At 45.7% G+C, this 25,121-nt stretch overlaps 1 protein-coding gene across 5 annotated transcripts in view; it reads right to left on the reverse strand.

The window, feature by feature from the left end:
* LRRC3B (leucine rich repeat containing 3B) overlaps positions 1 to 25,121 on the reverse strand; it is a 94,470-nt gene that overhangs the window by 44,541 nt on the left and 24,808 nt on the right. The window contains exon 1 of one of the 5 annotated variants that reach the window (XM_042241486.2): positions 5,613 to 5,743. The exons of the other annotated variants lie outside the window; for them this stretch is intronic. The gene's annotated coding sequence lies outside the window, so the exon portion shown is untranslated. Of the gene's footprint in view, positions 1 to 5,612; positions 5,744 to 25,121 lie in introns of those variants that run through there. 5 annotated transcript variants of the gene reach the window in all.

Consider the following 25,121-nt stretch of genomic DNA (forward strand, 5'->3'; position numbering starts at 1 on the left):
GAGCAACACCCGGGGGCTCCAGGGCACAAAGGCCCCTCTGAATCCCCCATGTCTCGATTACAGGAAACAGGCTTCATTCAGCCTCCTCGACTCTCCCTGAGCTCCAAAGGGCATGTTCAAACTGTTCCTACTTGAGAAAGGGAGGGCAGAGATAAGCGGTCTTCCAAGGTGACGCAATGGTAAAGAATCTGTCTACCAATGCAGGAGACACAAGAGACACGGATTCAATCCCTGGGTCAGGAAGAAATGGCAACCCGCTCCAGAAACCCATGGACAGAGGAGCCTGGCGGGTTACAGTCCACAGAGTTGCAAAGAGTCGGACATGACTGAGCGAAAGAGCACACCAAGAAACAATAGTGCAGCCTTGGGGCAGGACCCTGCTTCCCCATCAAGGGATACACACGACTACATCTTTGAGCTGCTTTGCAGATACTGAAATCCCTACCAGGTAGGAGAAGTTAACTGTTTGCTGCCCACAAGCATGTAGACTCCAAACTGGCTGGAACAAGAAGGTTGATGATGCTGGTTCCCGAATAAAGCACCATCAACCAATCAGAAGAATGTCCACGAGCTTATCACATCCTCTTTGAACCATTACTACAAAATGTCTCATCAAATCCTCCCATACTGGAGACACAGGTTTGAGGGCATGAACCTGGTGTGGCCTTCTTTGCCTGGTAAACCAATACTCCATCCAAAACTCTGTCTCAGATTTAATTCGGTGTTGGGGTGCAGAGACATTACTTTGCCGACAAAGGTCTGTCTAGTCAAGGCTGTGGGTTTTCCAGTAGTCATGTATGGATGTGAGAGCTGGACTATAAAGCAAGCTGAGCACCAAAGAACTGATGCTTTTGAACCATGGTGTTGGAAGAGACTCTTGAGAGTCCTTTGGACTGCAAGGAGATCCAACCAGTCCATCCTAAAGGAAGTCAGTCCTAAATACTCATTGGAAGGACTGATGCTGGAGCTGAAGCTCCAATACTTTGGCCACCTGATGCGAAGAATTGACTCATTAGAAAAGAACCTGATGCTGGGAAAGATTGAGGGCAGGAGGAGAAGGGGATGACAGAGGATGAGATGGCTGGATGGCATCACAGACTCAATGGACATGAGTTTGAGTGAGCTCCAGGAGTTGGTGATGGACAGGGAAGCCTGGTGTGCTGCAGTCCATGGGGTCACAAAGAGTCAGACACGACTGAGCGACTGAACTGAACTGAACTGAACTGAACTGGGTTCAGCTTGATGAGTTCCAACTCTACTGACTTGCACAGCTCTGGCGCATGCGGGGCTGGGGGGCAGGGGCGGGTCGCTGCCATAAACGCCACAGCATCGGCATCGTACGAGCAGAGATTCAAGGCTGCAGCGTGTGTGACAACCAGGAATAAGGAAAGCATCAGTGCTCACTCTCCAAATGTGAGCAAACAGTCAGCAATGCATCCTTTTGGTGGGATACCACATAGCCATAAAAATACATATACATATGTATATATGTAAAAGGGAGGAGATACAATTAGTGGTATAATATGATCACGACTAACAGCAAAAACCACCTAAAGTCATAAAAATCACCAAAATATTATAACAACAGTATTTAGGGGTGAGGATTGGGATTGTGAGCGTCATTTCTTCCTCCTTTTATCTATTAGTATTTTCTCAGTTTACTTTAAATAACCATGCAATAATGAATTGAAAGCAGGAGTCTGCTTTGGATGAAGTGTAGGCATTTCCACTTATTCTGTGGTTAGTAAGTGTGGTCTTCAGAGAGGAATTACCCTTTTGGCTCCATATTCAAAGCTCCGACACTTTACATCTTGCCATGTTCTTTGCACAAGACGTTCCCACAAGCAAAGGCCAATGAATGCATGTGTATGTGTGTGTCTGTGTGTGTTGCAGTAGTCAGGGGATTTCAGTTAACAGGTACACAAAGCTCTGGGGTCAGCATTTCTATGGGATAATTTGAAAGACACTCATAAGACACTTGGGCTTCCCTGGTAGCTCAGTCGGTTTCAATCGCTGGGTCAGGAAGATCCCCTGGAGAAGGAAATGGCAACCCACTCCATATTCTTGCCTGGAAAACCCTATGGACAGAGGAGCCTGGCGGGCTGCAGTCTATGGGGTCACAAGAGTTGGACATGACTCGACAACTCAATCGCCACCACCACCAGAAGATACCTAATTATCCTTTCAGGGTGCTTTTGAAATTGTTCAAAGGTCTACAAAGATTTATTGGAGCTGTTAGGATTTCACTTGGATTAATAGTAGGTCAAAGATAAGATTATATCAAACGTAACTTTTTTGTGTGGGAGAATAGGCTCCCTGGGGTAAGAAGCATTTCTTAAAATTTGATTTGAGTTGATTTACAATGTTGCATTGGTTTCAGTTATACAGCAAACTGGTTCAGTTATATATTTGCTGTTAAGTCACTCAGTTGTGTCGGACTCTTTGCAATCCCATGAACTGCAACACGCCAGGATCCCATGAACTGCAACACGCCAGGATCCCATGAACTGCAACACGCCAGGATCCCATGAACTGCAACACGCCAGGATCCCATGAACTGCAACACGCCAGGATCCCATGAACTGCAACACGCCAGGCTTCCCTGTCCTTCACCATCTCCGGGAGTTTGCTCAAACACAGTTATACATATTCATATATCATTCATTCTTATTTAGATTGTTTCCAAGATTAACTCTTCTTAAGAATTATATGTACTTTTGAGAGACGCCTGTGTATGGTATGCTACACAGCACAAAGGCCTAAGGTCAGCACTAGTATCAACCCAGTTGTACAGATGAAGAAAGAAGTGCTTAGGCAAGACAGTGACTCACTCAGGGTCACACAGCTAAGACATGGCGCTGCAGATTCTCTGACCTCAGGTATGCCTCTGAGACTGCTACTCTGTATTGCCTGCCTATTTTGACACCAGAAATACACACCCAGATATTTTGGAATTAAGTGGTCTTCACAGACCATCCTTCTCTTACCCATGTTTGCTCTGGAACAATACCAGAGAAGGCAAGCAATGTTCTGGAAGACACACATGTAGCAGCTACAGGAGTTGCTTATACCAGCCACTCCAGAAACCTAAATGAACCTTATCTTAGAAGCCAGTTAAAAGAAAATGGTGATGCCATTATCTGTGGTTTGCCTTTGATTAAATCTGCTTAAATGTCACCTGTTTGCATATATAAAATTCCCTGCATCTTTGGTCTGGTTTTAGTTTGCTACTTGACTTAGGAGAGAGCTAATAACTGTATCCAGCTCTAAGAAAGACTTACCATGATCTAGCGCTGAAAAGGAAACAGATTCTGATCTGGCTAAATTAAATGAAGAAGAATTAAGTTCTGGTTTAAAACTGACTTGCTTTCTGGAGGAGGGATAAACTGGAAGTTTGAGACTGACATTCACACACTATTATATATAAGATAGATAACCAATGAGGATTTATTATATAGCACAGGGAACTCTGCTTGGTATTCTGTAATAAACTACATGGGAAAAGAATTTGAAGAAGAATGACTGATGTATATGTACAACTGAATCACTTTGCTGTACGCCTGAAACCAACACAATGCTGTAAATCAACTCTACTCCAGCATAAAATGCAAATTTTAAATAATGTCCTTGCTTTACTTCCATGGATTTCTGACAAAAAGAAAAGGAAAGGCATCTCTAATCATAATTTTCATAATTAAATAATTAGGAGGCACTTCTATCACCTGCACCCAGGAACCCGAGACATAGATATCCTGGCCCCAGCAACACAAGCTGAACCCCTATAATCCTCCTTTATCATAATTCCATAATCTCGAGTCCCCTAAATTCTCCAGCTGAGGAAGAATGCAATAATGTAATGATGGGGGTGGGGGTAGAAATCTTACATTAACTCCTGCTAAAATTCAGAGGAGGAAAACTGTGTGCAGCTGCAATATTAAAACTCTAAGAAAAGTGAGGGCTTTTAAAGAAGGATAACTATGCTGCGATGAGGCAAGGTAACAAGAAAAATCATGGTTTATATCTGAGCACCAAGTTCTAAGATGAAATTGATTTCATCATAAGACACTTTACCAAATGAATAGCAAAATGCAAGAGGCGTTGGAAAATCATTTCAACTCAGATGGGCTAACACTGCCGAGAAGAACCTCCAGGGCACGATATGGAACAAAATAGGAACGGATGAAATCAGCAGATTGGCCATCTACTGGTGTTTAGCCTGTACAAAGTATCCTATTTTCAGAAAACCTAAGAAAACAAATCCAAAGAGATGTTCTTGTTTTTCATTTCAGGATTTCAGGCAAAACGAGTTCTTCCTGAGGAAGCAGCAGAAATATAAACATAGAGACGAAAGAAACAGAATTTGGCTATTTACACAATACTATTCAAAATACAACAATAGTAATCAAATGCATCCATCTAATCTTTGAATCTGTCTGCACAGTGGCATATAATTTACTAAGTTTCACATGCATTATCTTATTTCAATTTCCCAACAGATTTCAGAGGTTCCCGGGGCATCATGAGGACAGAGAGACCAGAAGATTTAATCAAGGGCAAGTGCAAATGGCAGAATCTGACCTTGAACAAGTATGTTCTCGCTACACATGAGTCCAGGAAAAGCCCAGTAATAGCCAGCCTCATGCATGTCCTCAATCACTAAGTCATGTCCAAATCTTTTGTGACCCCATGGACGAGCCCGCCAAGCTCCTCTGTCCATGGGGATTCTCCAGACAAGAATACTGGAGTGGGTTGCCATGCCCTCCTCCAGGGCATCTTCCCAAGCCAGGGATCAAACCTGTGTCTCCTGAGTTGGCAGATGGATTCTTTACAGCCAAGCCACCAGAGAAGCCCAATGGCCAGCCTACCCAGATTCAAAACCTGAACACTGCTGCTTTGGAGAACGTCACCTTTCTGTAACTCAATTAATCTATAAAAGTAGAGACAATAATAGTACCTACTTCTTAAGGTTGCTGTCAGGATAAAATGAGTTGATATTTGTAAAGTGCTCGGCACCCAGTAGGCACCATACACATGTCTGTTATTAACATAAGTACAGCTAGCTGATTCTACCTCCCCTTTAAAACATACAAATATATTTGTCAAGTCATGTTCCCAATATTTATATTTGGATATCCCCAAACTCCCAATGTTCTGTGCAAAATCATTAGCAAGTTAGCCTCTGACTACAGCCCAGATCCTCAGTTTCCTGTGACCCTGATACACCCTTGCTCTTAATTAATAGCGCAAGGGTAATTAATTGGTGGTAGTGACACCCATGCCATCCCTTGAATGGAATGGGACCTGCCACCCTCCTGCTCATTGCCAATGTAAATGCAAATAGAATTGGAGCTGTTCAACTATGGAAATTCACAACTGAAAAGACATCAAGGATCCCACTTTCCTCCTGGTTACAATTTCTTATCTATTTTGACAAGTGCATCCTGGGTATTTCTCCTTATTCCAGAAAGCCCATCATCTAAAAACATGTGTGAAGAATGAGACCTCAGTAAGAACGGGCCCACCTCAACAACTCCTCCCCCTCCTCAAGTATGGTCGCTGGATCAGCAGCGTCCCTGGGGAGCTTGTTTGAAATGCCAAATCCTGGGTCTCACCTCCGATCGAACGTGTCAGAATCTTTGTGGCAAGAAGATCCCAGGTGGTCCATGTGCAGGTGAAGGTCTGAGAAGCAGAGGGGCCGCTCTGCAAGGGCTTCACTTAGTCTCTCTTCCTGGAGGGGCCGTTTAAAGAAGGACGTGCTGCTAGCTGTTCAGTGGGTGGATAAAGTCGAGATTAGCCTAAATTGGATAGCTGGTGCTACACTCTGGCAACCATTCTAGAAGGAAAGGAAGCCAGTCCCTCCCGGATTTTCTCTACTGTCTCTGTTGCTTTTTAAAGTTTGGAAAAGCAGATGCAACCTCACCTGCAACGAGCCAGAAAAATGGAAGAGTGACTCATCGCACACCGCGATTAGCAGCGCAAGCCCGTCACTCCACAGCTGGCTGAGCCCAGACATGAATGGACAGCCAGGTCAGACAGACGATCCCCCTTCTGCACAACTCGGCCCCAAAAGACAGCTTGGAAGAGAATCAGCGTCTTGGCTGGAATGAAGAAGTTTCAGGAGACAACAGGAAAAATAGGAGAGAAAGGAAGACAGCCTAATGAATCACTCTAATTGTGGAACTGAATGAAGAAAGAAACGGCGAGTCTGTTTGAGTGACTAACATCAACAATTCAGAGAAGTGACTTTGCAAATCAGAAAGTGGGAATGTGTCAGTTAGGATAAACCCTTGGTTCAAAGACACAACAAACAGTGGGGAGAGCTCCACGCTGTGGGCCGGAGCCACTAACCATTGCTGTGCCAGCCACGTGGTTCCCTTGCCTTTAGCCAGACAGTCTCTTTGAAACCTCAACGTTATCAATCCCAAACTCCCCGTCTATCCACTCTTCTCCCCCCACCTCTCCCCTTTGGTAACCATAAGTTTGTTTTCTAAGTCTGTGGGTCTGTTTTGTAAATAAGTTCATTTGTATCATTTTTCAGATTGGGCTAACCAAAAAGTTCATTCATATCCCATAAGATGGAAAAAACCCAAGTGAACCTTTTTGGCCAACTCAGTATTTTGTTATTTAGATTCTTACTGCTATATATAAAATGGACAACCAATAAGGAACTACTGTATAGCATAGGGAATTCTACTCAATATTCTAAATAATAATAATAACCTAATAAGTAATAACCTAAATGGGAAAATAATTTGAAAGAGAACAGATCTGCATGTATATATAAAGGAATCATTTCGCCGTATACGTGAAACTAATACAACATTACAAATCAACTATATTCCAAAAAAAAAACCAAACACTATTTCCATTTGACTTGTTTACATTAAAAAAAAGAAAACAGAAAGAAACTCGAATGTAATTCAGTGAGTATGAATTTCAAACATGGAGATGACTCAGGCTGTTCCCTCAAGAGTTTATAGTCACTCATGATGTGTGCTGAGACATCGAACTCAATTTTTTTTTAAAAAGATTATTTTGTGCATAAATACTCTACTTCATTTAGCCAGGAAGAAAGGACAAAGCAGGGAGTTTGGGCTCAGAAAGAAATCTCTAAAACTCCCCTGGTGGCTCAGAGGTAAGGAACCTGCCTGTCAACGCAGGCGATGCAGGTTTAATCTCTGGTCCAGGAAAATCCCACATGTCAGGGAGCAGCTAAGCCTATGCACCACAACCATTGAGTCCAAACTCTGGAGCCTGGGAGCCACAGCTAGAGAAAATCCCTCACAGCAACGGAGACCCAGCAGAGGCAAATGATAATAATAATACATAGCAATCAATTAACTAATTGTTTAAAAGAAAGAAGTCTCCAGGTAAAATGGTTCCCAGTGATACCCAAAACAGAAATTTGACATTAATGGCTTTCAGGTACTTTCACATAGGTTACTGATTTGTACACGCTCTGGATCCCTATAAAGAAGAAAAGGCAAGTGCTTTTCCTCCTAAATTACCCGAAAAGCTTCCCAGCTCAGAAAGCATGAGGCAGACATGTTTGCACAGCCACAAAGAACTAGAGAAAAGAATCTGAACTCCATGTCTTAATACAGAGTTTTTCCTACTCTCCCATGCTAGTCCTAAATTGCATGCCCAGATATCTTATTTAATGCTAATTTTGATCTTAAATTACCCTATGGAGTAGAAAGGGCTTCCCAGGTGCCAGAGTGGTAAAGAATCCACCTGCCAGCGCAGGAAGCATAAGAGACATGGTTCAATCCCTGGGTTGGGAAGATTCCCTGGAGTAGGAAATTGCAGCTCATTCCAGTAAAATTCCACAGGCAGAGGATCCTGGTGGGCTACAGCCCATGGGGTTGCAAAAGCCGGACACGACTAAGTGTATATGCACACACACACAGAGCAGAAATCAGTAGGTGGTGGTGATTCTGATTTTCAGATGAGAAACTTGTCAAGTGGCCCTACAATGGGTCATCAGACCAAAACCTCAGTCTTTGGATTTTTAAGCCTAAGGACCTTTTCCCTGTTTTCCTGTATGAATACTCTCTAACATCTATCCCCTCTTCTTCTTGGACACCCAGCTTGACTACCTTCCGCAGCGTCCCTTGCAATTAGCCATGGTCACACTATGAATTTTAGCCAATGAAACGGGAATGCACGACGTGCGTGCCTCTTCTCAGAGTTGGACCACAAAGTCTCCTAGGCACACACCTCTAAGCCTGCTCTGCTCCTGGCTGGGCTGCAATGGAGATGACAATGACCAGTTTGGAAACTACGTATTGATGATAACAGAGCCACAGGTAGCCTGGGTCCCTGAACGACTGTGTGGAGCCAAGTCTGCTTCCCACCTCACCACCACTGACCTCAACCGCCCTCAGACTGGACAATCACGTGGTTAAGAAATAAACTTTCGTTGTACTGAGTCATGTCACATTTGGGCGGGTCAGTTGGTGGATTTCCTTGGCTGTGACACACAAGCTGTCCTGCAGGCCAGCTCGTCTGGGGTGGCACCCTGTCTCTGGCTGTACTTCACACAGACTATCAAACCATCTCCGCAGTGGTTCCCAGGGCACGAGGGGAGCCAGGCCTGCAGGTGGAGCCACTGGAGGCAGGGCAGAGAGGCAGATGAGACCAGGCTGCGTGAACACTCCTCAGTCTGAAGCCCCGCTCTATCATTTATGAGCTACGCAAACTCTGGCTGGTCCCTGAGCATCTCTGAGTCTTGGTTTCCCCATGTGTAAAATGGCGATCAGTTCAGCTCAGTTCAGTTCAGTCCCTCAGTCATGTCTGACTCTGCGACCCCATGGACTGCAGCACGCCAGGCCTCCCTGTCCATCACCAACTCTCAGAGTTTACTTAAACTCATGTCCATTGAGTCGGTGCTGCCATCCAACCATCACATCTTCGGTTATCCCCTTCTCCTCCCACCTTCAATCTTTCCCAGCATCAGGGTCTTTTCCAATGAGTCAGTTGTTTGAATCAGGTGGCCAAAGTATTGGAGCTTCAGCTTCAGCATCAGTCCTTCCAATGAATATTCAAGGCTGATTTCCTTTAAGATGGACTGGTTGGATCTCCTTACAGTCCAAAGGACTCTCAAGAGTCTTTTCCAACACCACAGTTCAAAAGCATCAATTCTTCAGTGCTCAGCTTTCTTTAGAGTCCAACTGTCACATCCATACATGACTACTGGAAAAACCAAAGCCTTAACTAGACGGACCTTTGTTGGCAAAGTAATGTCTCTGCTTTTTAATATTCTCTCTAGGTTGGTCATAACTTTTCTTCCAAGGAGCAAGCGTCTTTTAATTTCATGGCTGCAATCACCACCTGCAGTGATTTTGGAGCCCAAAAACATACCGTCACTGTTTCCCCATCTATTTGTGATGAAGTGATGGGACCAGATGCCATGCTCTTAGTTTTCTGAATGTTGAGCTTTAAGCCAACTTTTTCACTCTCCTCTTTCACTTTCATCAAGAGGCTCTCTAGTTCTTTGCTTTCTGCCATAAGGGTGGTGTCATCTGCATATATGAGCTTATTGCTATTTCTCCCGGCAATCTTGATTCCAGCTTGTGCACTTCTAATGATGTACTCTGTGTAATACATGCATGATCAGGTAATAATACATGCATGATCATGATAATAAACAGCAATAATGTTATGGTCAGTTTCAAGCTATATCACGACTTAGGCGACATGCTTGGCACAGACCAGGGCATGAAGGATATTTGGTCACCAGTAGGCATTTTTCATCTTCAGGTGATGCACTGCTGAGCTTTCCATCACCACAGCATAAACTATGTTGTAGTTGAGGGTGATCTGGGTGCTTAATAATGGAGAAGCAGAGACTGCAGCTCTCCATCTGTTATTCCAAAGAGGACACTGCTAGGAAAGACAGTTAAGACAATTAAAAAGATAAAGGTTTCAGTGCTGTTGACGTAAATGGGCCGATGAGTTAGTGACTAGAGCAAAAGCGTATCTGTCTGCAGTACTTCTGGCTTCACTAATAATCCTAGGTCAACCTGTCAAGGAAGATCTACTCATCAGCAAAATGCCTTAGTCACTCGATCTCGTAGGAGGCTGTGGATTGGATTTCACTAATAGTCTACATAATCAAAGCAGCATGTAACCCAAATACAGACATTATTACGCCTCTCATAGTCCTTAAGAGAACATCAGAGTGTTAGAGAAAATTACATTTCTTTATCCGTTGCCCACAGACTTTAAAGACAGGGTCATAATATTTGTTCTATAACTTCGGGCTTACTTCTTTCATTACTTTCTTTGCCTAGTAATTTCAGAACTTTGCTTTGGAAACTTCCCATTTACCCTAGTGGTTCGTGAACATCACACATATACACACACATAAAGTGAAAGTCACTCAGTTGTATCCGACTCTTTGCGACCCCATGGACTACGCAGTCCATGGAATTCTCCAGGCCAGAATACTGGAGTGGGTAGCCTTTCCCTTCTCCAGGGGATCTTCCCAATCCAGGGATCGAACCCAGGGCTCCCACATTGCAGGCAGATTCTTTACTAACTGAGCCACAAGGGAACTCCAAGAATACTGGGGTGGGTAGACTTTCCCTTCTCCAGGGATCTTCCCAACCCAGGAATTGAACCGGGGTCTCCTGTGTTGCAGGCAGATTCTTTGCCAACTGAGCTATAAGGGACACACACACACACACACAGGGACACCACAATTTTTCCATTGCTTCAAATCTCATTCAATGATCACCAAAATAAAAGCCACCCTATAAAACTATAGCCATGCGATACATTCTTTTCAAATTCCATGACATTTCAAATTCTCCTGTTATTCAATATTGCATTTTTTAAAATGACATTCTCCAAATCCAGGTATGTTTAGTGAAATTATATGTTACCAGTTCAGTTCATTCACAGTGAGAACAAACACATTCTTCCTAGGATTATCAAACCACCAGGAGCTGCCTTTTCTGTAGGCAGAATATAAGAGAGGATCAGATCTAAAAGTACTTTCAGACATATGCTGGTATGATTTGAACTATGTTTCTCAGCCAACCCAGTGCAGGTATTTTAGCACGCAAGCTGACACACGGCAGCCTCTGACTGCATCCTCTGGGGTGCCACTGACAAAATCCCCTTCGCCCTATGCAGAGGCCACAAGGGTCACTGGCCAAAGGCTGCGTGTGTCTGTCTCTGAGCTGTCTCACCCCAGTCCCTCCCCTCCATCTTCGCCACTCCACTCCGCTGGGCGCTCAGCGCTACTCTATCTATAACACCCCTTGCAAATCTTTGCTTGTGCAAAGAGTTAAAGGTGTTAAAGAAAAATCACCGGCAGGGGAGGGCATCTAACAGGAAACACTCTGTGTTATTTTATGGCACTGGTTCCTCAGGTTAAACTTCTATTTATGAAAATTGATACCAGTTTTCCACTAAGCCTGGCAACCGAGCCCCTTCTTTCCAGCACATGCTAACGCTCCCTGGCTTTCTCTTCTGCTTTTCCTTTATGCTGCCACATTCGTTCTAGCCAAAAACAATTCCGCACTGGACCACCACCCGCTTTCTTATTTCTGCTGTGTCTAGGTAGTTCGTCCACCTAGCATCCTCCATGCTCCCTGCCAGAGAAGGCTTTGCTATTTCTCTTTTCCCTGAAGGACTCCGAGAGCAATCTGCACGTCTCGTGAGCATGATTATGCCTCACCTTATGTTATAGCCATGTGTCAGAGCCGCCTGGGAGACTTTTCAAATTACTGACGCCTTGCGTATGTGCGTGCACGTTCAGTTGTGTCCGACTCTTTCTGTGACCCCATGGACTACAGCCTGCTAGGCTCCTTTGTCCATGGGGTTTTCCAGGCAAGAACACTGGGGTGGGTTGCATTTCCTACCCCAGAGGATATTCCAGACCCAGGGTTCGAACTCCTGTCTCTTGAGTCTTCTGCACTGGCACGGGGATTCTTTACCACTCCGCCACCTGGGAAGACCCATGCCTTAGCCCCAGCCTTAGAACTCTTGTTTGTGGTGCACAGGGGACAACCCAGGCCTCAGAGAATCACTGAAGCTGTGCAGCAGACTCCAGTCGGCAGCAAAGTCTGAGAACCACTGCTGTAGAGACTGGGGATCTCCTCCAGGCCCTTGCTATGGAAAGATCAGTCTCTATGTCTGCTCACCTTGGCATAGATGGAACAGCCCAGAAAGCCTCAAGCATCCATTTCAGTGTCTGAATCCATCTAGGCCTAGGCTGGCTAAGACAGCCAAATCGCTGATGGCTTTTCAGTCATGACTTTATTACATAATCGCACAGGTTATTAGAAATAGACCACCAGGAACAAGAAGGCATGACAACGATTCAGCCAGGCACTGGACTGCTTCCACAGCTAGGAAAAGCATCATGCAGGCCATGTTAAGATGCTAATTAAACGTGGAAAGAAATATCTATCTGGTGCCACTGAGTAAGAACACGAAAAACTTTTCCTCCAATATCCACGTGGTATAATTCAACTCTGTAAACTAAATCCTATCAACTAGAGGAGCCTTTGTTTTCAGTCTGGTGTCTTTCAGCATGGCTGTGCCTGGCGACACTATGGCACACACGTGGGAGAGGCTGTGCTCCAGAAGACAACAGTTCAGAGTGAGTTTAAATGCCTGCCATTACTTCCCGGGTGGCTCAAGTATAAAGATCCACCGGCAATGCAGGAGACATGGGTTCGATCCGAGTCAGGAAGATCCCCTAGAGGAGGAAATGGCAACCTACACCAGTATTCTTGCCTGGAGAACCCCATGGACAGAGGAGCCTGGCCGGCTACAGTCCATGGGGTCACAAACACAACTAAGCAACTGAGCACGCATGTTATCATTAGGAAAGAAAACAGTGAAAGCGTTAGTCGCTTACTCAGGGTCGCTTCCCTGCAACCCCATGGACTGCAGCCCGCCAGGCTCCTCTGTCCATGGAATTCTCCAGGCAAGAATACTGGAGTGGGTTGCTATTCCCTTCTCCAGAGGATCTTTCTGACTCAGGGATCGAACCCAGGTCTCCCACATTGCAGGGAGAAAGCAAAATTTAACATTTGGCCATGAGCTGTAATTGGAGGTATGATTTAAGAACCTAGAACACTCAGCACAAACAAGAGCTCTCAGAATCTCTGCTAGGGTTTAGGGTATCTTGCTGTTCAGCCACTAAGTCGTGTCCGACTCTTTTCGACCCCTTGGACTGTAGCCCACCAGGCTCCTCTGTCTATCTCTAGGTTATCTTACCATTGTCTAAATTAAAATAAATAAACTTACATTTAAAAAAAGAGAGATTGTAAGCTTTCTACTCTCTGAGTTTTTCTGACATGTTTTGTGTTATTCACCATCCCTCTCAGCCTCCCAGGTTCTGAAATCAGTGAGAAATGACATGTCAGTTTCTCCTAAAACATTATTAATGGCAGAGCAGTGTCCGCCACATCTGAACTCACATGTGTATCCAAGCCCATCTCTGAGGATATTTTCCATCAGTCCTTTTGCCATCTTGTTACTCTGCCTGTAGAAAAATGACAAGCATTCCAGATTTCCTGGAGAAGCTGTCCAGACAGGGGCTGGCAGCTGAGCTAAATGTCAGGGAGACGCACATCATTTTCCTTTCATTAATCCCCACTAATGTTTTCTCTACCCCTCATTATTCTCTGCCCCCCACTACGGTCTATGCTTTTTATCTAGTGTTTTAGGCATTTTTTGGTTCTCTCTTCCTCGGGATCTTCTCTGCTATCTCCTCCATCCTTTTATCTCACAAGCTCAGCCTTTGGTTTTGGGGTGACTCGTCCCTAAATGTGAACCTACTGGGGATGCAGTCACCCCCTCACCTCCTCCTTGGCCCTGGCAATGCCTTGCCCACACTGGTGGTAGTGGAAACAACTCTGTCTGGAAGCACATTAAAGATACAGGGGTACACCATAATAAAAATGGGCACGCCTAAGAACCAGGACTGGAAAGGGGAGAACACAGAAAAAATTGAAAATATTTTGTAGGGCCATGAAATTTAGGGAGATGCTTTGTTTTACTTTTGCTAGTGCTGTTACTCCTTTATTAATCGAATTTTAAACTTTTTAATAAAAAAGCATGATTTTTTTAAAAAAGTGTTGTTTAGTCACTAACTCATGTCTGACTCTTTGTCACCCCATGGACTGGAGCACGCCCGGCTCCTCTGTCATCCACTATCTCCTGGAGTTTGCTCAGATTCATGTCCATTGAGTCAGTGATGCTATCTAACCATCTTGTCCCCTCCTCCTCTTGCCTTCAATCTTCACAGCATCAGGGGCTTTTCCAATGAGTCAGCTCTTTGCATCAGGTGGCCAAAGTATTGGAGCTTCAACTTCAGCAGCTGTCCTTCCAATGACTATTCAGAACTGATTTCTTTTAGGGTGGACTGGTTGGATCTCCTGGCAGTCCAAGGGACTCTCAAGAGTCTTCTCCAACACCACAGTTCAAAAGCATCAATTCTTCGGTGCTCAGCTTTCTGTATGGTCCAACTCTCACATCCATACAAGCCTACTGGAAAAAACCATAGCTTTCACTATATGGATGGACCTTGGTTGGCAAAGTGATGTCTCTGCTTTTAATATGCTGTCTAGGTTTGTCATAACTTTCTGTCCAAGGAGAAGCATCTTTTCATTTCACCCTCTGCAGTGATTTTGGAGCCCACGATTAAAGTGACTTATCTCTAAAATACCTGCGGGTTGCCTTTTAAAAAGTGGGCTCATAGAGTGAGTAATTCAAAGAGTGAGGCAGACAGTAATGAGTGCCTTGGCAGAGGAGGGCTTAGTGCGCGGGTGTTTGAAACGGCTAGTCCTCCCGGAGCACAGCGCACTGAAGGCGTCCCACGCATCCTTCCCCGAGGCAGTGCTCATTTTCTTGCGGACCTGGAGCTGGCCCGGCTCAACCTCTCTGCAGCCTTGTGTTAGTCTCCCGGGCTCCACCGTGCTCTTCCTTTAGCTTCCCTCTTCCACCCCACCGGCCAGCTTTGCGGCGACACCTAACACGTGGCGGTGACAATGCTGGGTGAGTAGACGGGACCGAGAGGGACGCTGGAGCCGCCGAGGGGCTGCCAAGGGCCCCCTCCACCCTGCAGGCCGGCCGCTCTTCCTGCCCGGGCCCAGGGACCCAGCCAGTCCGGGGGATCACACTGCTGGCGTCCTGTTCTTATCTATACGATGGCTTTCTGAGAACCCGTTGAGGAGAGGAGACAAAGTCAAGGGCCTAACTACAGTGAATTCTCAGTATGTGGTCATTTTTGTTACACCAGCACCTTCTGAGTTAGATGCACAGCTTCCATGGATGGGGAGGGCAAGCTGGAATAATTTTCCATCTATTTCGGGACAACCACGTTCTTAACATTGTAAAGCAACTATAAAAATTAATTTTAAAGTTTGTTTGAAGTATTTATAGAAAGGGCTTCCCTGATAGCTCAGTTGGTAAAGAATCCGCCTGCAACATAAGAGATCCCAGTTCGATTCCTGGGTCAGGAAGATCCGTTGGAGAAGGGATAGGCTACCCATTCCAGTATTCTTGAGCTTCCCTGGTGGTTCAGCTGGTGAAGAATCTTCCTACAATGCGGGAGACCTGAGTTCGATCCCTGGGTGGGGAAGATCCCCTGGAGAAGGGAAAGGCTACCCACTCCACTATTCTGGCCTGGAGAATTCCATGGACTATGGGGTCACAGAGAGTCCAACAGGACTGAGCAACTTTCACTTTCACTTATAGAAAAAAAAAGAAAACTATATTCTTTAAGATGGGCAAAAGGTACTTTCGTAACTCATTTGAAGGCTTGTTCATCCTCTCCACTTCAGAGGGGCTCCAGAGAGAAGAAAATGAATAAAAGGTCTGTGTGGGATTTGTTTTGACAATTCTCTCATTCATTCACTCAGCAAATACTTAACTGAGCGTCAACCATAGGCTGGACTATCTGATAGATGCCTGGCATACAGTTTGGATAAAACAAATTTATTGACTCCATGGAACTCAAGACTAGAAGAAATGACAGATGCTGGCTAATAAGGGAGCACACACACATGCTCACGTATGATGTATCAGCGGGTGATGAGCGTATGGAGAAAACTCACGGCGTGAGGATGCTAGAGCCGGGTGTGCGAGGGGACGGAGTGATCACGCCTCACAGGGGACCGACAGAACAAGACCCTCTGACATCTGTGTGGGATCTTCTCTGGACACCTCCTTGGAAACCGTTCTTCAGGAAGACGCACCCAACTGATGCACAGGAATTCTTGGTCTACATGACTCGCAGAGTAATTCGTTTTCAACATACCCCTCCTCTATCTGAAAAAGTGATTTTCAGCGATAATCATGAAATGTGCCCTCACCAGATGAAATCACGCACATGAAGGAGCCAAATGTTAAACACAAACAAAAGCCACAAATGGTCTCAGGGAGTGACAGGATTCACGCAACTCGAAGTCTATTCCTTCTTATAGTCGCTGTGTTCTTGTGGTTTATTCCAAAGCTGCAGCTTCAGTGCGAGGATAGGGACTTCCCTGGAGGTCCAGTGACTGACTCCATGCTTCCACTACAGGGGGTGTGGGTTCAGTCCCTGGGCAGAGAACTCAGATCCCTGCATGCTGTGAGGTGGCCAAAAAATTTAATAAATCAATGCAAGAATATCAGAGGTGCTGGAGACCCGAGCTGTGCGTGAAGCAGGAGAAGGGTCCCAGGACAACTGTGTCCTTGTTGACTGGATGGCTGAAATCATGTGAGCAGTCTGAGTAACTGGGACTTCTCCCTTGGAATCAACTTTCGTGTAGAATACAGCCTTTATTACATAATAAGAATGTGCAGGGACTTCCCTGGTGATCCAGTGGTAAAGAATCTGCCTGCCAATGCAGGGGATCCAGGTTTGATCCCAATCCTGGGAAGATTTCACAAGCAGGGGAGCACCTAAGCCTGTATATTACAACCACAGGGCCTGTACCTTAGTGCCCAGGAGCTGCAATTACTGAAGCCCACGTGCTCCCGAGCCCGTGCTCCACAACAAGAGAAGCCACCACTATGAGAAGACCACACCCCGCAACTAGAGAGTAGCCCACAGGTTGCAACGAAGACCCAGCACAGCCCAAAATAAATAAACTTAAAAAAAAAAAAAAGACTCTGCTAATCTGGAGCTCACATGTATTATTAAAGTTGAATGGTAGCCACAGCAATGCATATTTTGGGGAGGAAAGAGTATTTTATCACTGACATTATTTAGAAATGCTAGTGTTGGTCATGATGAGAAACAGAACCATTCTAAGCCCATCCACAACAGTTTTAAACTCTCTCTCTGCCCACTACTCCCACTGCCTGCTCCCCCCTCCCCGCAGACATGCCACCGATGGGTGTAAGAAAAGAGGAAGAGGAGAGAAAATGCAGACTGGGTCAGAGTCAAGCAGTGTGGACGATGGTCCAGCATGAAGGCTGAGATGCACCCCAAAATACATCCGGGGGAGCAGTGTGGGGCCATGGGGGGCCTCGCACACCAGGTTCAGGAATCTGACTTTATAGACAACTGTGCTGTGCTTAGTCGCTCCGTCATATCTGACTCTTTGCAACACTGTGGACGGTAGCCTGCCAGTCTCCTCTGTCCATGGAATTCTCCAGGCAAGAATACTGCAGTGGGTTGCCATTCCCTTCTCCAGGGGATCTTCCCAACCTAGGGATCGAACCCAGGTCTCCCACATTGCAGGTGGATGCTTTACCAGCTTGAGCCACCAGGGAAGCCCAAGAATACTGGAGTGGGTTGCCATGCCCTCCTCCAGGGGATCTTCCAGACCCCTAAGTTAGCCAACCAAAGGTTGTCAACTGTTTTCAGCAAACAAGTAACCAACTCAAAGTGGTGTTTTTGAGACATGAATGTGGTGGAATTATAAAGTAAGAACTGAGCTGGAGGAAGAGGCTGAAGTAGGTGCAAATTTGGATGCATAAGGTGAAAAGCGATCAAGGCCTGAACTGAGGTGATTCTCCTCCAGCGTGAATGGAAATGTCTGGCTTTAGGGGCTTCCCAGGTGGCGTTAGTGGTAGAGGAACCTGCCTGCCAATGCAGGAGGTGCTAGAGACAAGGGTTCCATCCTGGATCCAGAAGATTCCCTGGAGGGGGGCATGGCAACCCACTCCAGTATTCTTGCCTGCAGAATCCCATGGACAGAGGAGCCTGGCAGGCTACAGTCCCTAGGGTCACAAAGAGTCGGACACAACTGTAGTGACTTAGCAAGCATGCACACGTGTGACATTAAAGCAGGGATCAAACGCCACAAAATTAAAACTCATAGGGTTTGCATTTATTTTTAATTTGGAGGATATGAAGACAAGAGTGTGGGGGAAACAGTCTCACAAGCGTCATCTAGGGAATTTCTCTTCAGTTCGTGGATGTCGGATTCTGAACTGAAGATGAAATGTTCTGACATGAATGTTCCCGAAGAAGCAGCACAGAGAGGCCAGAGGAACGAAGGATTCCCTTTGAAAGAGCTCAAGGGTTCAGTTTTTCCACAAAAGCCACTAAAAGCTTTCCATCCTCCGAAAGAAGAAAACCCCCAGAAGAATCACTCGCATGGTGTTCAAGGACATTCTGTTGTTCTCGGCCCCACCGAGACAACCAGCCTTGGCTCAGATGATGTCATAGGAAACCCTGGCTCCTTAGGAATTTAGCATCTACCTTCTATTTCTTTCTTTGAAAAACGTGTACTCAGTCCCTCAGTCCCATCCGACTCTTTGTGACCCCATGGACTGTAGCCTGCCAGGCTCCTCTGTCCATGGAATTTTCCAGGCAGGAATACTGGAGTGGGTGGCCATTTCCTCTTCCAGGGGATCTTCCCCACCCAGGGATCGAAATCTCATCTCTTGCATCTCCTGCTCTGGCAGGCAGATTCTTTACCACTGCACCGCCTGGGAAACTTCCCTGAAAACATAAGTAACTTCAATAGAAAAAAGAGGTATGCTTTAACCCTTGGTCTGAATGAGTGGTATTTCAGAGCTGTGATTAATCTGTGATTTCTCCCATGCTAATTAATTCACCTCTCCTCTTTTTTTTTTTTTTTTTTTTCTTCTTTTGGTGGAAATGCTGGGGAATGAATCACCTCTCCTCTTTAAAGCTCCCTTCAGGAACCCTTAAAATTCTCCAGAAGAGAAAAGTGCCCTGTTCTTCTTTATGAGTTGACTTAAGGGAGGAATGAAAGTTTAAGAGAATTTTATTGTTTAGTAACTAAGTCGTGTCTGATTCTTTTGTGACTCCACAGACTATAGCCCGACAGGATTTCCCAGGCAATACTGGAGTGGGTAGCCTATCCCTTCTCCAGGGGATCTTCCTGATCCAAGATTGAACCCTGGTCTCCTCCTTTGCAGGCAGATTCTTTACCACTGAGCCACCAGCAAAGCCCTTAAGAGAGTCTGTAGAGTCAATATATTTGTTACAGCTAATTTGCTGATTTAAGTCAGAGTCCATGTTAGAAATTTGGTGTTTCCACGGCCATTACCTGCGATACCCCTGGATTCTCCTGGCTTCTTATGAACACCAATGATCTGTCTAATGGTATAATGTTCACAAGAGAAAATCTGTAAGCTGTAATATCTAAGCCTCCACTTAGTAGGATACTGATAATAAATGTGATCACTTCTCCTGTGGTCAGTTATTTAGGAGGATAGCTCAGAATCAGGATGCTGTAGGTGAAGCAAAGTTCAATCATAAGAACTTTATAAGAACAGATAGGGTGCATCCTTCAAGGTTACTCACTGTATGGGGAAAATCGGTGAATGTATTCAAAGGGTTAGGGTTAGGGTTGTAAGAGGAAAATATTTTGGGGAGGCAATGTACAGCTGGTGACGATAGTTAATACTCTATTGTCTATTTAAGAGTCATTAAGAGAGCAGATCTTAAAAGTTCTCAAAAAATTTTTTTAACTGTGTGGTAAATGGGTTAACTAATCTTACTGAGATAATCATTTCACAATGTGTACATATACTGAATCATTACATTGTGCACCTTAAACTTACAGCGTTATATGTCAGATATAGCTTTATATTTCTAAAAAAGCTAGGGAAACTTTTGCTTAAAAAAAAACCTGGGTATTGCAACTATTCATTCTTCAAGTCATTCAAATTAAGAATTAAAAAGAATATAATGAAAATAGTTTTGCATCAAGCTTCCAAATCCTTATGCTATATACTTCTTATATTGGTAGGCAGTTGCCTTTATATAAGGGTTTCTCTTTCGAGTTTGACAGAAAAAAACGTACATTCCAGGAATAGTGCAGGACCTGGTTTTCTGGGGAGGGGAGAGAAACAGGCGCAATGTGGAATTTCCTTTTCTGACTCAGTTTACCAAAATCTTCACATTTCAATACAGAGGAGACCATCCATTTTGAGAACCATAGGTAAAGTAATTTTTTCCCCCAAATTCAATTATTTATTTTCATTTTCCTAAACTGGATATTTCAATTTCCCCAGAAACCTGAGCCCTTGTTCATTTCCTGCGAAAACTGAACTTGGGGAGGGGAAAGGGCGCAGGACCCTTGCGTGCTGTGTCTACAGCGAGGGGGCCGCCACGCACGGCTCTGGCCATCTGAAATCTGGCCAGTCAGCCTCTCTGGGGATGATCGCCACACTTCCAAAAATAAAAACACATCTTTCTAGCCAGGAATCATGGATTGAGATTTCTGAAAGCCCCTCTTCTCCCTCCACAATTTAAACTGAGCTCTTTCAAAGCCAGCATACTACATCTTAATGGAAGCCTGAAAAGGTTATCAATAGTAAAGACTGAAAGTTTTCCACAAAGGTAAGTAGATGGGGAAAGAAAGAAAAAATGTTTACACTGAACCGAGCAGGAGGTACCCAGAGGTTCCTGATCAGCACCTCCCTTGAGGACCACCGCACTGCCATCCTGAAGAAACGCAGGGGACGACGGCTGTGCTCGCCTCCGAGCTGACCCCTCTGTGCTTGTCTCCTCGTCCCAGACCAGGGACAGGACGCCCATTTCTTGAAGCGAACCGTGGCACAGGAAACGGCGCAGGCTCTGCGTGGTCCCCTGCACTCCGGCTACACCTGGGAACGGCCTGCTGACGACCAGTTTCCAAGCCGGAGGATCTTTTCCCTCTTGCTTCAAATTCCTCAGAGTTTCATTGGAAACTGGTGCTAATGAGACGTATCAGGGGTTAAGGCTGATGTCAGAACTGCCGGGATCTTTACAGAAAGTGCTGCGAGAATGCAGAAAGGGTTCCTGGGTCTGGGTGCTCCCCAGCAGAGAAGGGGTTTTACGACTTTTCAAGTCCTCTCAGAAATCTCTCACCCAGGCTTCCCTGGTGGCTGAGTGGTTAAGAATCTGCCTGCCAATGCAGGAGACACGGGTTTGATCCCTGCTCCGGGAAAATCCCACGTGCCACAGAGCAACTAAGCCCACGTGCGCCACAACCACTGAGGCTGCACTCTAGAGCCCAGGACCCACAACTGCTGAAGCCCATGCTCCGGAGCCCATTCTCTGCAACAAGAGAAGCCACAGCGTGGAGAAGCCTGAGCACGACAACTAGACAGTAGCCCGTTTGCTGCAATTCAGCAAAAACCCGCAGAGAATCGAAGACACGGTACAGCCGAAAATAAATCAATAAATAAACATTTCAAGAAAGGAAACCTCATACCATCTGACCTGCACACCAGCTCTGCAAGGCTCTTCCATCTCTAGCGGAGTCTCCCATAACTCCTGTGCAATTAATATGTAGCGAGCCACTTGTTGAGATTGAAGGCGGGAGGAGAAGGGGATGACAGAGGATGAGGTGGTTGGATGGCATGACTGACTCAATGGACATGGGTTTGAGTAAACTGCAGGAATTGGTGATGGACAGGGAGGCCTGGCGTGCTGCAGTCCATGGGGTCGCAAAGAGTCAGACACAACTGAGCGACTGAACTGAACTGAACATTACCATGCACTGGGCAATCAAGGCAGTCAAGGCCGCTGTTCCCACCAAGTTCAGGGTGCACAAGACAGAGCATCAAAACCAGCAAAGAAATCATCAAGGTGACTTAGGAGAGGGAGAGAAGACCTGAAGAAAACCCATCAGGGTACCATGTTGCAGTGACCAAGGTTGGGAGCTACTCTGAGTGGTGATGCTTGAGCTCAGAGCCGAGCGTGAGGAGGAGCCACTGGGAACCCAAGGGAGGGACATGGAGCCGAAGCAAGTACAGGCTCGGCAGCTTCCAAGCAGGAACACGCGGCGGCATCTTCTGCAAACAGAATGAAAGCCGGCAGACTGGTCGGGCCAAGTGCAAGAGGATGGTGAGAGGTGGGCTGGAGTGTGAGCCGCCAGGCGTAAGGAAGCGAGATGGGAGGAGGGGAGGAGACCGGCTCGTGTCTGCTGGGTGTTTACTCTGAGCCAGGCCTTGAGCCAAGTTCAGGGTTGTGAGTAGGGAGGGTGTGCCTCGGCCCAGGGCTCCAGACCATGCCATCCTGCCCAGCCCACACTCTGCCATCTGGGACGCCAGCTTCAGTTCACCCAGGTGGGAGCAGGGCACATAAAGGAACGTGGAGATTTTGAGTCCTTTCTACCTGCCGGCCTATCCCGGAGTGATTTCACATGAAGGACATCATCTGGGCCTGGATTTTAAAAACTGGAATTTCTCTAACACTGAGGAATATCGTCTTCACTTCCTGTCTTTGGTGGCCTCTGGGCTGGAGAATCAGCTGAATCTACACTCTGGGATAAATTCAAGCACTGCAGATAGAATATAATTATCAGATGAAACTGAAAAGATGACTGAAAAAGAAAAAAAAATAGAAAACAGATTTAATGCCTCCAGGAAATGAAACCGAATGGATCCTGCTCGGTGCTACAAGGAGAAGATGATATCAATTCTGTCCCCCACCCTCCTTTACGCAAGTTTGAATAATCTCCCTGTCACCGCTTTTACATGAACTCAAATTGCTTTAGAAACCTGTCACAGTGAATTAGCAAAAGCAGATAGTAATTCAGAGGGGTGCCAGTGTGGCGTTACTGAACATTGCTGGTTGGAAGGCTTCCTGCAGCATTATTCGGGGACAATAACTCACTTTGATCACCTAGTGTCAGGGTGAGCAAATGATGGGTTTTCTGTGGGTTTTAGATTTAACTTTCTTAAAAGTCCATCATAAAGATGAAAAGTGCGCAGAGAGCATCTGCCTTCATCCACGCAAGAACGAAGACACGGGCACAGCCAGGGCTGGTCCCTCCCTGCAGTCACTGGGTGTGGATGAACCAGGAGACAGACGCCATGCAGCCCAGCAGACACGCAGGTTTCAGAAGACCCTCGACCTTGACATCAGGGGCAGACTCGAAGGCTGGGAGAACGAGGAATCGAGGAATCCATCACGGAGACGTGCAACATGGAATATTCTTCCCAGTGATCTTAGCAATGGGTTACCTCCTCAGAGAAGCCTTCAGGTTGCCACCATCCTGTCACATGCTGCATCACTCTCCGTCACGTCCCCTCGTGATTTTCTTTTTCTTCCCAAGACTTCGCGATTTTTAAAGAATTACTCACTTCATCTCATTCCTTACCTAGATACTTCTGTTTCCCCACCGAGAGCACAATCTCCACGAGGAACAGGATTCCACAGTCTTCCATGAGCCCCTAGGAATGATGCCCAGAGCCTGTAGGCCCTCAATGAATGTTTACAGAAGGACTTTTGAATTCACAAAATTCTTATTATACCAGAGGCTATTCTGTATTAACAGCGTTGTTTGATCAGCTGTCATAGCAAAGCCTGTGCAAACAAGAACCTGGGCTGTCACCATGAACCATCCTTGGCTCTGCTGACCAAAGGCTGACTATGACTAACGGTTACTTGGAGGAATGAGTCTTAGCTGGGGAGCAGCTGCAAAAAATTTCTGCACAATTTAAGTCTACTCCTTACTGAAACTGTGTATAACCCCTTGTGTCCCTGTCTTTTCAAGTAAAAAGCTGACTCAAGAGTTAATGATTGGGAAATGCAAACGTAGAAACCAATAGCTGTTGGGCTAGGGAACTGGCTACGATTTGGACTATAAACCTGCCACATGGCAGATGGGGGATTCACCACTCCCAGTTCCCTGAAAGATACAGAAAAAGGTCTGACACAGGTCCCTAAGTTGTTTTCACGGGAAGCAGACTCCCTCCAGGTGAAAACTGCTGACCACAAGAACATAGACCCTAGACTCGGTTGAAACCAGAAGGTTGACGATGCTTGAAACTTCACCTTAAAGCCAACTAGTCTGAGAACCATGCTTGAGCTGAGGGCCCACCCTGCAGTCCCTCTCTCACGCTGCCTTTAAAACCCCTTCCCTGAAAGTCATCAGGGAATTCAGGACTTCTGAGTGTGAGCTGCCCGTTCTCCTTGCGAGCGCCCTGCAATAAAGGCTGCATTTTCCTTCACCACAACCCAGTGTCAGTAGACCAGCTTTACTGTGTTGGGGGGAGTGCAGGCAAGTCCGGTTTGGTAACATTAATAAGACTGAGAAAATGTTATCCAAATTCTCAACACTTACTGTTTGATCTGTTTTGTGGAAGACTTAGCTTATCGCTGAGATTTCCCTACTTTACAAAGTCTAATAGTTTCTCCAACTTTGTATTTCAAAAATTATTTAAGTCTAAATCTACCAAGGAGTACACGAATTGCTACCCTGGGCATTCGGGATGAACTGGCAATTTTCTGTCATGTTTGCTTTCCCTCTCCTTGTACGTGAGTGTGTACGTATGAAGGTGTACACGTGTGTCTATGTGTGGGCAAGTATGTGTTCATGTCAATGTCTGTGTGCATATGTATCTGTGGGCATACGGGCATATGTGTGTACATGTGTGTACATGTGTATGTTTTGTGTTTCTGTATCTGTGTATATATGGGCATGTATCTGTGCATGTCAATATCTATATGTGCCCCTGTGTGTTTTGTGTGTGTGTGTGTGTGTCTGTGGGCATTATGTGCGCAAGTGAGTATATGTGAATGTGCGTATATTTTGGCTTGAGCTATTCGGGAGTTAATTATTAATGTGCTTCATCCCTTAATACTTTAGTCTGGATCTCCCAAAACCAAGAATAGTCCCCTATATGATGATTACCACACTCAGGAAATTTAAAATTGATAACTCTATTATTGACTAATCGGAGAAGGCAATGGC

This window comes from Ovis aries, chromosome 26 (genome assembly GCF_016772045.2).
Source record: "Ovis aries strain OAR_USU_Benz2616 breed Rambouillet chromosome 26, ARS-UI_Ramb_v3.0, whole genome shotgun sequence".
NCBI lineage: Eukaryota > Metazoa > Chordata > Mammalia > Artiodactyla > Bovidae > Ovis > Ovis aries.